Here is a 12,960-nt window from a genome sequence, read left to right on the forward strand (position 1 = left end):
TCCACCTCGAGGGCGCCGCCCGCAACTGCACCCGCCGTGCCCGGCCCCAGCACGGCTTGGCGGGGCTCGGCACGGCTCAGCCCCTGGCCTCGGGAGTTGGAGAGGGCTCCAAACCCCACGGTGTGAGCAGGATGGCCGGTTCGCCAGGCTCCTGACATCAACCGGATCTTTTCCATCTTCCCATTTCACGCTACTGTGAACTACTTTCCTTAATAACAAATAACATTTTTCTTTGCTTTGCCATGACTGTTTTGCTTACTTAAAACACCATTGTTGGAAGGAGGAAGAATTCCAAGTGTGCTCAACTATATCCAGCCAGTGCTTCCATGATCATCTCTGTTATATGGTACTACATGGATTAATGTTAAAGGTCTGCCTCAGGCAAACCACAAGACTAAGATGGATGAGTTTTTCAAGCCTGTAACTTCTCTCATGGAAAAGGTCTGGTACAATTGCAAAATGGCACTGGGAAATGAGTCAGGTCTTAGGATATATTAACTCATGTTTGCATTTGTTTTATTTCAAAATCTTCCATAAGAGAAAACTAAGGAGCTGTGATTTCAGCAATCTATCACAGAAATCAGGAATATATTCATATAGATTAAATCCTGATGTTCAATCATGAGCAAAATTCTATTTTAAAGTGGATATACACCTTTACTCACATCGGGAAAATAATCCATGCATGAGTTATCATCTGTGTTGGATAGACCAATTTCTAACTTCATTTATACTCTGCCTCTTCAGCAGCTTAACAGAAAGTTCAGCAGAGCAAAACCAAGTGATGTCCTGAGGGCACAGCTGATGCTTGAACTCTTGTGTTGGCCACCAACCTGAATGTAATCTGATGCCTTGCCCTATCTCTTCTAGCCACATCTTTTCTATAGCACAGTTTTGAGGGCATTGATACTATATCTTATTACATAGGTTTACAATGAGTACCATGATGACTTTTTCATGGGAGTATGATTAATAAATGCATAACTGAAGTTTGCTGTGTTTTAACTACATGGAAACAGAGAAAATTATTGGGAGGGAGGGGTCAGAATGAGCAGCTTTACATGAAAATAGCCATTTGGTAAGGAAAGATTACAAAAAAAAAAGAAAGGCAAAACACATCTATGATTCTTTGAGCAGGATTCATTCTTATTCAAACCCAACAGTAGCTAATGTCAGTTTGCAGAGAAGACTAATGTCAGAACTGGTGACAATTACCACTTGCACAACTAACTTGGAAGACAAGAAATCCAGTTCTGGAGACCAAGCTGTCATAAAGGAGCTCTTAAATTACCTTTTTTCAAGTGAGAACTCCTGACTCTCACAGGCAGCATCTTACACATTAGAAGACTGGCATGGTCATACTAAAATGTCAGGACCATAGAGATTACTGCCTAGAATAAATGCTTGCTGGAAACATCTCTTTAAAGCCAAGCAAAACCAAGTGAATCAGTCCATCTCTGTGCCTCTATTTCTCCTATACAGAAGACATTGAACCTCTGTGCATTCAAGCAGTGATTTTGGCAGAGCAACTCATGTTCCAATGGGTCTATTCCATAACTGCACTCACCAGTACAGTTTTTAATGACATTGAAATGGGCTGATTTTTTTAACTTTGAAATAGTGTGAAGTTAGACACTCAGACTTCTGGATGGGCTTTTCATTGCTATTCAGGTGAGAAATGTGACTTTCCAAGTCATTCAAACATGAGAATTAAACCTACCAAGGCAATAAAATCTCTTGAATAATCATTGTTAGGCAAAGGCCTGCTGATTAATAGCCATTAAGGAATACAGAGCCACAAAGTAAGTGACTTCCATGAAAGTGATAGTGAATACTGGGTTCTGACTTATAAAATGTTTCAGAATATGAGTGTTTAAATTTTACAAGAAACATAATCACTAAAAAAAAAGAACTTGAAACTTGAGTGCTTTATGTGCACTTCTCTAAGGCTAATATTTCTTTTTAAAATTTATTTCATGGTGAAAAAAGAAAAGGTGGAGAAAAGGCATTTCACAGCAGTAACTATGACAGAGAGCATTATCTGGAGGCCAGAGAAAGTGTGCAACCATCTGTAAAATAGAACATACTTTTAGAAGGCCCTGACTGTGGCTTATTTCAAATAAACTTTCCAGCAGTGAACAGGAGATGTCAGAGCTTAAACTATAAAACAAAGATAGCCACCATGTAGGAAAGGTAGCATAGTTTCCAGGGAAGATATTTTCAGAATCAGAATATTTTTGGTATCTAATTTCCAAATCTGTCTAACAAACTCCAATATGTTAGAAGATTTTAGCAGTTGGAAATCATTCCTCTGCTGGAAGGAGCAGCACAAGAACACTGTTCTGTAAATGGGTTTTTGAAACTTTTGAAACAGCAGGCAGAGGCAGCACCCTCCAAAGGAGACACAGTTCCCCAGCAGCCAAACTGTAGAGCTGAGCAGGTCTGGTGACAGCAACCACAGTCAGCACATCCCAGAGATTGCTAGACAACTCGGAGGGGTGAGGCAAATCTGAGGTCAAGCAGAGAAATCAAGCTGAAGGATCATCGTCTTCGTTAGAGGGGTACATGGCAAGGCACAGGCATGGCTGCAACAGCTCAGGGAAGGGAAAAGGAATATCAGAGCTTAAAAAAGCTCCTGAGTGATGCTGGGAAGCCCAAATGAGATTTCTTACAGCTTTCTCATGAAGCTGTCTTCTCAGGAGCCTCACTCAAGGTCACACCATCATGTTGTGTCAGAGCTGGCCTTGACCATAGGCTGCCAAAAACATGGAAGTAGGGCAGGCCCTCACTTGTATACCGGTCGGTCTTGTGTCATATTCCCTTACATCTCCTTTCTCTGCACAGAGCTAGAGGATGACGGTGACATATCTGTCCTGAACACTGTCATAAAACTTGACAGATTTTCTTAATGCACAGTGTAAGAATTTGCCCCTCAATATGATTGAAATGTTAAGGAGACACATCTGGAAGTTAAAAATGGTGGACACATACTACATTTAAGTGAAGGATATGGTATATTCATGAATCAAATACAGTCTCCAAAATACAAGTGGATGATAAGTCTGCAAAATCCTCTCTCACACAAGTCAGAACATTGAAGTCAGCAGAGACTGTCGTGAAGAAAAATAATATTTGCTAAAGAGAGGAGAGACTCAATCCTAATTAACTAAAAATTACTACACCCCCAAAGGGAGTTATCCATTCTTATACCTTTATAATGGGGACAGTCTCCACTAGCATGTCCTCTGGTATAATGACTGTATGGGTTTCTATCTATAAAGTATCTATATAGGTACTAAGTTCGGCAGCTTCTAAAACCTTAGTCTTTCATTTTGTCCTTCACCAAAGGAAAAATGAAATCATGTTTAAGAGTGCCTTTCACTCTAAGCCACTTCACAAAAACTGATAAAAAGCTATATATAGTGATTACTTCACCAGCCTTTGAAATGCTGACATCTTTGAGGTGATGTACAGAAAAGGTTTATAAATCAGAAGGTAAAGCCACATTACCTTTTCAACATGTGAGCCATAACCTTTCCTCTTAAAAGACAGCAGATGGATACAGCTATTTTACATGGGGGAAAAAAAATTATTCACCCTTCCAAATAAGTTGCTTGCATACAAAGTCATTTGCCAAACAGCAAGTGAAGCTGATAAGGCTCTGCCTTGTTTCAGCCACTTTCTAGGCTGTTGGCAAAATCCTCTCAGTTAGCAATGCGTGGAAAGACCTAATCTTTAAGTCTAGTATTTCTATAGGTTTTGTGGACAGCAGAATTTGTCAGGAGACTGTTTTCTAAACTAAGTGCACAAAATGCCTGTGTACTCCCTAGATGAAAAAACTTCCTCAAGGCTTGATATAACGTAAACTTTGATTCTACTTTTAATACTGCCTCTTAGACAGCCAGAAAACAAACCATTAATCCATCATCTAGAGTTCAAGGCATTGCACTACACAGCCAAACATTTGTTTTCATGGCTTGCTGCAGAAGAAATAGAATTGCAGCTCTAGAAATCATCAAAATCATGAATGAAGACTCACTTGAAGTAAAAAAATATTTTGCTTAGATGTGATTGTACATTTAAATGTTGCAAGACCCACCCTCAAGCAGCAGGGAGAGCATTTTTGATGAGGCTCTGAGAATTCCCCTAAAACCATGGCTTTCATACAGGGTCCATACAGGCAGCAGATATATATCCAGAACAGCATTTGGCCTGAGGTTATTCTCTGAGTGGATATGTAAACTCATAAGAATGATGTGAAGTAGATTATGGTGTCACTTCATGTGCCCAGATCCATAACATCAAAATAAGCAGGGGAGCATGCCCTATTAGCCATTCCTCCTGAAACTGTTCTGTAAGAATCATGTAAATATATTTTTGGCTTTTTAGAGGTGAGTTTTCTTGGTCAAAATACACAGGACTTCAGGATAGATTCTCAGCCATCTAAGATGTCAACTCCTGTATTTAAAACATTCCTCTAGGCTCCCTGGGTAGAAGCAAAATATGGAAATGGAAAGAAATAGCTACTTTCCAGGCAGTGAGTCATCTGATATTACCATAGACGTCTAAATAGAACATGTAAATCATGCCTGAGAAGTGTCTTTTTCTCTCCATGGACTATAAAAGGAGTCTAGACAACCAGCTCAGATGTAAATGTCTGCAGTGTAGATGATTGAAGCGAGGTGAGGTATATCCCCCACCGGAGTGTGGGAAGATGCAGACAGTAAGACAGGTCAGACTCAGGTTCTGAGAGCATACACCACCAGTTCTTGACTGGTTTCTTATTATGTCTGTTCTGGTGGTAGCTAGTATTCCAGCATAAATGACTCTTTCCTCTTCCCTTTCTCTTCCCACAGTGAGTTGCTGACAAATACTCCAAATGGTCTTAAGGAGTTAATCAACTGTGTGCCAAGCGTTCAAAAGTGAAAAAGACTTAGAAAAATTTGTATTTATTAAGTAGTTATACACTTAGAAGGAAACAATTCTGCAAATTTTTTTCTAAAAATTAATTGGTACAAAATTAAGCAATCATTTTAATTAACCGCCTGTGGAAAAAAGAATGGTCAGAGTTCATTTTTTTCTGCTTGATTTTTACATGAACAAGATGTAGTTGAGCTGCTGCTCAAGATTCGCATATGATGACTTTTCACATCCATATGGTACTTTGTGGGGGAGTTCACATTAACATTTCATCTTGGATCATGAGCACACTCGAAGTAAACCTTCTAGCTGTCCCTTCTTACGATGTGCTTTGGTTAATGTAACAGAGCAGTCTTAGGGCTCATGGACCGGATTCCTCTCAAGGAAAACTAGAAGCTGAAGCTGCGCTCCAGAAGTGCACCTAAAGTGTTACAATCACTAGCAGACCAAACTAGAGCTAGTCTGAGGTGATCCACATGTCCACACATGCTGTGAACATCAACTCATCAGCACCAAATATTTTCTCTACTGACTTGTGTTGGCCCATGTGATGACTTACAGCCCACATCAGATTGAGGTTACAGTCTTTAAAACTATCCCAGTATTTTCTTGTGGGCCAGAGCTGAAAGGTTGCAGTGAAGCTCTAAGATAGCTAGCCCTTGTAACTAATTTAAGGCTAGCATGATGCATTGCATGTTTCACAAGGAAGGTTCACACTTTGTTTAAGTTACCAGCTGTAAATAACGTACACAATTCTATCTTATGTGTGTAAAGATAAAACTTTTTTAATATACTGGAGGATCAGAAAACATATCCGTAACCATATTTGCTGTAGGTTCCATGCAATTGAAATGACAGAGAATTCCCTATCAGTGTTGTTGGGAGAAAGATTAAGTGTACAATGACGCAACATTCATCCAGTGTTCTGGTCTGCATCTGTGGTTTGGGAATCACTTGTCAGTGATAAGGTGATCTTAATAAAACCCTTCATTATTTAAGCTCTACTTAAATTGCAAAACAATCAATGATATTAGTTCAATCAAGAAACACTAATTGCAATGAATTCTTATGATAGTGGCATTTTCTCGTATCAAAAAAATAACCTACAATATCTAAAAGCCACTTTGTCATGTCCTTGGTATTAAGGGTAATGACTCTTGCTTTCTTGTGCTTCTTTGCTTAGGTCTGACCTGAAGACAAGTAACCACTAATGGTATAATTAGGTCAGTGTCATACCACACACTTACTGAGTAGGGATGCTTCTGCAGCAGAAACATTTTGAGTTCTTAAATGCTACCTCATTGGTGTTATTGCACAACTTGGGAATGGCATAGAGCTGTTTTAATGTGAAATACAACTACTGTAGCAACTATAGCTATAAAATTTGGCACAAAATTTGCGTATTCATTAATGCCTTTGCTGCTTCTCCCATATTGTCCTATGTTTCTCCTCTATATTAACTCTCAATGCCCACCAAAGTGTTACTTAAAAAAAAAGTGTGCCTGTTACGTGATCAAACAGTTAAAATGGAGCAAAAAGCTTTTGAACTCAGCTGAAGCCCCTTCCCTCAGCAGAAGAATTAATTCAAGTATCCAGCCAAGAGCTTTCAAGAAATAAAATATTCCTTTGGGAATATAGTGTCTTTATATTTTCACTGGGGATGATATAGTTGAAAAAGCCCATAGTCTAAAACATATTTGGCAAACTAACTCATAAACACTTAAACACTTGAAGGATGATGAAATAATGAATGAAATAAACATAAAATAAATTATTTAGGATCAGACAAGAATATTTCTCCTTCATTATTTATTTTTACCCCTAAATGCTATTATGTTGCTTTGTTATTGGTTTTGTTGGTTTGGGTTGTTTGTTGGCTTTTTTTAATTTGTATTCAACACTTCAAAAAAAAATCAAAGAAATTTTAAAATAAAGAGCTGGGGCAATTCAAGAGGAGAAACTAATGAGTAGACCTCTTCCTCCAATCCTGTAGCTATGCTATTCATTTTCCATGACAGAAGCACATGAAGGCATTCTCTTTTTGACTTATGGCAACCAATGATTGAAAACAGCATGCCCTGACATCAAGAAACTGCTCTAATTTCAAATATACTCCAGTAAGGGTTTCATTGCACATGTATATTTATTTGCATTTTAGCTTGGATTAGGACTGTTATTTTGATGTAAGCCTCTTTTTCACCACTATTTATACTGCTTGGATTGTACCACAGAGCTGTCTTGGACCAAACCAACAGGATCACCATCTCAGATGAAGCCAAAACATAAGCTATGCTCCAACTCCATGGGGCAGCCAGACCTCAGAACCAGATTAGTCCTATTCCCAGGTGACACACCTGGACCAGGGACAGTGTGAACACAGGGCCCTTAGTGCCCACCCCATGGATCTGTTCCTATTGTGCTAAATGACGTGCTCTACACATCTTCAATACCTCTCTCTTGTGCAGTGTTTCCTGCTTCCTGTCAAAAAAATACCCACTGGGCCAGAGATTGTGTTCAAGAATTAGCCCAAACACATGTGCTGACTGCAGGGTATATTCTGTCTTTTGCTCAAGCAGCTCAGGAGGCTGTAGTAAAATTGCCCCAGTTCCCTGCTGCTTGGGGTATTATCCCTTCAGTTGCAGAAATACTGAATAAACACTGAGAAAATAATGAAGATTTTAATCAGTTTCAGACCAGGAGGTATATTTTATCTGGAAATGATTATGTATTGAAGTGTCCCAAACATCTCTTTTCATTATTTTTGCTCCTCAGAAAACTTTAAAATCTTGTAATCATTCTCAAACAGGAAAAAAAAAAAAGGATGTTTTAAAATATCAGCAACATAAAAATCAAGTTCCTGCCAGTTCTGTCAGGAAACAGTTTTGTGAGGATAGATCCACATAAGCATGATTGCTAACTGTTGGATGAGAGCCCATAGAAGAAATGGCTGCAAGTCAATAGTTGTATTCCCTTCTGTCACTTCTATTTCCTAATAACAGGGGAAAAATAACATAAACACCACACAGTGGTTTATAAAAGCACTAGTTTGTTGCTCATCAAAAAGAAACATTATTAATCACATTATTTCAATGAATTTACAAGTCAAAGACCTTAAAATTACCTTTCTTTCCTGCAGTTGCACTGTATTCCAGTATAAGTGTTAACTGCACTTGCTAAGGTCTGAAGTTACACTTCTACAAAATTAGCATTACAACATGCTATGCTTCATGCTCATTTTAAAATACAATAAGGTTGGATTAAAATATGCTAAGTATATTAAGGTGTCTTTATGAGCTTTTAAAACATTAACACAGACTCTTGTTTTAAACTTCGAACACGTGAAGCAATGAGCAAAACCAAAATTCAGTAGCTTTAGCACACACTGATTGAGTTTGTCCATATTATGGAATATTACTGGCTTTACAACAACTAGGATGTGTTAGTTAGTTACATCAGTGGTTTTCAGGCTTGGGTTTCCAGGTCACAGTTGATGAACATGCTAAATGTATTTACCACTAAGCTGAATAGTGCATCACGATCTGTGACAGATTTTGGAGCCAGACAGTGATCCTCCAGGAAGTCCAGATGTCAAGATTCACATGCCCATTGGTTTAGGCGTATAACAGTTCACATAGGCATATAACAGTAACCCTGAATTTTTTTAAAGACCAGGAGGAGAAACAGTCCTCTCCAGAGCAATCACTTCATCCTGAAAGAGGTGTCTTAAAAAAGTTTGGGAAATGGACTCACAAATGTAGCAGTCACTCTCCATTGACTGCAGAGGGAGTCTCAGGGGACTAGCAAAGGGGGCACTAGCTTTAGATATCTGTAGCCACAACTATGTAGACATAAGGACCTGAGATTTTGTTGAAAAAAGAAAAAGGATAAATAAATCAAAGGGATTTTTTTCCTGTTTCAGTAATGAGTTTCCTGGTGGGAGAGTCTGGACGGGTTTGCCCTTTCCTCACTGCCCTCAATATTCTCTTCCACAACCTCAGTGCAGACAGCTCTGATGGTCCTGCTCTGAGCCATGGTTTCTCTGCCTCTTCTTGTGAAAGGGCTGCTTCTCCTCCAGAGGCTTTGGGAATGGAGACAAAAAGACAGCCTCAGCACAGCTTTCCACCACCACCCACGACCATGCATGGGGCACACTCTTCCTCTTGGTGCAGGGAGCACAGTCACACAAGAGGGTCTTGGCTGTCGGGGCTGCCTCTGCGCTGGTGGGCTGTGTATGTGCTCTGATTACACAGCTATAAGTGCCTGTGTCAGTATGAGCACCTTATCTGATCATTTCCACCTAAATCCAGCCTCTCTGCGCAGTCTAGACCACTGTCAGCACAGATGTATTGGCTGCAGAGGAGCTCTGCAGCCTCACGTACTCTGGGGAAATGAAATACAAACACACAATTTAATTGGAAACAGGGTTTTATCCTGATTCAGCACAGGGTTTTTTCCTGCAAGCCCACAAGGGCCATGTCTCTGTGCAACACCTTCCAGAGAGGAATTAGACATTGAAGCAAGTTGGAACTGGTGTCCGATATATCCATATTCTCTAGAAATCTGTTTTTTGTCTGCAGAGGCAGACTTCCAGAAGGGGGTCCATTGGGGTCCAGGTTTCTCAGTGCAATAAAGCTATCTCCCATGAATTAGCTATTGGATAAACAGGATTTTAATGCTTAATGCTCATAACTGCAGCCTTGTGGAGGAATGTTTGACTCACACACTCCTCATTGGGATTCTGAAATGCTTCTGCTTCTGAGCTGCAATAGTTGTCACATCATCCACGAAGAGTTTAATTGAATGAATGGAAGTTAAGACTAAAACATATACACATTTGCTAAAATAAAAAAGTAATTTAATCTGGTATTTGCCAGTTAAAAATAGGCTTTTACAATTAAATTTAAAATCTCTAGAGAAGTTAATTGGGTTAATGTGAGTAATTTTTAAAGCTTTTCCTCAGTGGAGTCAATTTTAATTTTGGGATTTAACGAACAGCTAATAGAGATATTCAGATTTTTTTCTTCTTGTACATTTGATGTTTCCTTAAGGATTTTTTTCTTAACAATCACCCCTTCAAAATAGCACTGCCTTCAATGAGTATGTAGAACACGTGACCTATTAAAAACTTAAAATAAGCCTGAGGTTATTACATTTGCATCCATTAACAACCTTGCTTTGAGAAATGTCTCTTTTAAAGGAACAGGTTTTAATCTGCTGGTACTACTTGCTTGCATAAAGACTAGAGAGATTTAGCAATTTCTTAAAAATTTAAAAGTTTTGCAGTCCTCAGCAGCTATTGATGGCATTCTTGGTACTAACAACATTACTACAACCTGCTGTGTTGTATTTGATATCAGTGTCTGTATGTGCTCCATATAACACAATAATTCTTCAGTAGAGAGAGGCATAAAATCAAAATTATGTAAAATAGTGTGAGGGAAAGAAGAAAACTTGTGTGTGGACTCCAACTCCTGGCAAAAATCACCCTGAAATATTCCCTTAGGATTGAAAAAGTTAACACACTTGTTAAGCTTGCAATAAAGCCTCATATAAAAGTTTTGTAGAGAGTAGTTTATCTATGATTAAGGGATCTGTACACAGGATCACTCTCGAAGAGAAAAGACAACGCAGAAAGAATTGCGTCTTGCAGAATATACAACCTAAGGAGTCTTTCTGCTGTGCCTTTTGCAATCGGACATGTCTATCTCGTATTGGCCTCATTAGCCACCAGCGTGCTTGTAATCAAATGTGGATAGAGCCTTCCTAAATCTTCATTCGTGAAGCCTAGCCATGATCTGTAATGTCAGGTGAATAAATAATTTATCTGTTCTGGAATGACCTGAGATTTCTTGTTTTCCAGCCTGATCAGTCTGATACCGACACCATCTATTTACCACTTCTAGTGTTCAGGAGACTTTTCTATAACTTAGCCAGGCTCAGTTCTGCAGCTACAATTCAATCAAAAAATCATGTCAGGGCTCAGAGTTGTATTAGCTGAAATTAGGAATGTTGGTCATTTATTATACTTGGAGTCATATTTGTCTTCTGGGCCTCAGCTTTCCACTGAAGACAAATTCTCAAGGTTTTTATACCAACTAGAGAAAAAATTATTTTTATTTTTATTTTTTTATGGAAACTTAGTGCATCCTTGTTTTCACCCATCTTCCAGGTCTTTACAAATGGTCACATATTTCACAAGACTTATGGCCCAAATCACAAGAGCAGTCAGCACTGACATTTACCCATTAACATTACAGGGTGAACAACTGTAAAGACATGAATGAAATCATTAGAAGTATATATTTTTTCTTCGTCCTTGTGGATTAGATCCAGTAAAGGATTTAAAGGTGGCAACACCTTTTAGGCTGATTTCCAGAATGAAGTTCAGAGCCAGATACCTGAGCTCCTTCCACAACTTCAGATAGGCCACTAAGTGGGAAGAACTGACTCCTGAACAGTGGAGAGAACCCTGCTCCCCTGTTCCACTGCATCCAGCCTCTTCATAGTTAAATCCTAGTGAGGCTGCTGAGCCTTACACCCTCCTGGGTTTTGCCAGGAGACCTCATGCTGCCTTGTGGCTACAGTGCTGTGCTGCAGGAGAGGGAGCATGAGCCTAAAGTCCCTGAAGTTGGAGGAAGGCATCCCACTCATGTCTCTGCCTCCTGGGTGAGTGCTATAGGTATGAGAGGCCCATCAGAAACACCGTCCACATAATTACCACATGGGAGGGACACAGTTTGGGCAGTCTGCCAGGCAGGTGCACTTTAGAGGATTTCGTATGCTCCTTTACCTACTTTTGGGATCCACTGAAGATTGGACAGGCAGACTGCATTGCAGACTGAGTTGAAGAAGATCTCCAAAGGCATTTAGAAACCTTCAAGGTTAAGAAGCCTTTGGGATGTTTGGATAAAAGAGCCCAGTCCAGCTGTCCAACTGTAAAAGGTGTCTAGTAATGTTTGTCACGTCCTAGGAAGGTACAAGTGGGAGATCACCACCGGCCATATGGGAGATATCCATTTCTCTGGAGTGGCAGCAGGAGGCCAGCAGATACACTGTAGCTTCTTAAATGGAACTAAATGACTCAGTTTTAGCAACTGCAATAAGCCTATGTAATGACCAAATCCCACATTAGGAACAGAAATCTTTTACCTTGCTTCTGGACTTTGGTACACTGAGAGGATACTGTCAGCAGTATTCTGTCAGCAGCAGCAAATACTAATTAGGTAGAAGTGAAAACCAGTTGAAAATAAGTTCACGTGTGTATTTTACTATGCTAATAAAACGTTGCAGAAAACAGTCCATGTCAAAGCATAGCCCTAGTTCTACAGATGCACATTGTGAAGCCTGTGGGAAGTGGGAATAGAATAAAGTCAGATGCAGCTGCCTGCAATTTCACTCTCTTTTTGAGGTAAATCAGATCATACAATAGTTTACAGCTATATGAACACAGAAATCTATCCATGGGTCTTTCAGAGAAAAAACACTACTTCTAGAGTGAAAGCCCACTCAATGAAATTTGTGAGCAAAAAAAGCATCTAAACAACATAGTGACTGAGTGCTTACTGAAGCAGGTTGCTTGTTCTGGATACATGATGGAGAAGGCTTTTGCCAATTTCCGTTTAATTTAGCAAACATGGCAAATGTAATCACAGCAAACATACTTCCTAACTAGATGATACACATGGTTCCAGAGCTGATACAAAATGGGTAGATAAAGACAAGAGTATGATACAACCACTTTAAATATTGTGTGACAATGATAGCTTTGCATACTATTGCCTTCAACATTTCCAGCCCAAAATAGTGTCATAAGGATCTCACATTTCTTTCACAGATAAATATTAGTGGTAGTGAACTCTAAGATGAAATTATATCCAATTTTATATACAGAAAATTTGATTTTTTTTTTTCAGTCACAAAGGCTGATAATGCACACATTTGCTAGAAAAGAATCTCAGAGAAATAAAACTCAATCATAATACAGAAAGCAAGACATTATTTTTTAGCGGCTCCATTATGTGAGCAGGAGGAAGGAGATGA

Source organism: Manacus vitellinus, unplaced genomic scaffold (assembly GCF_001715985.3).
Source record: "Manacus vitellinus isolate BGI_N305 unplaced genomic scaffold, ASM171598v3 scaffold_13_pilon, whole genome shotgun sequence".
Classification (NCBI taxonomy): domain Eukaryota; kingdom Metazoa; phylum Chordata; class Aves; order Passeriformes; family Pipridae; genus Manacus; species Manacus vitellinus.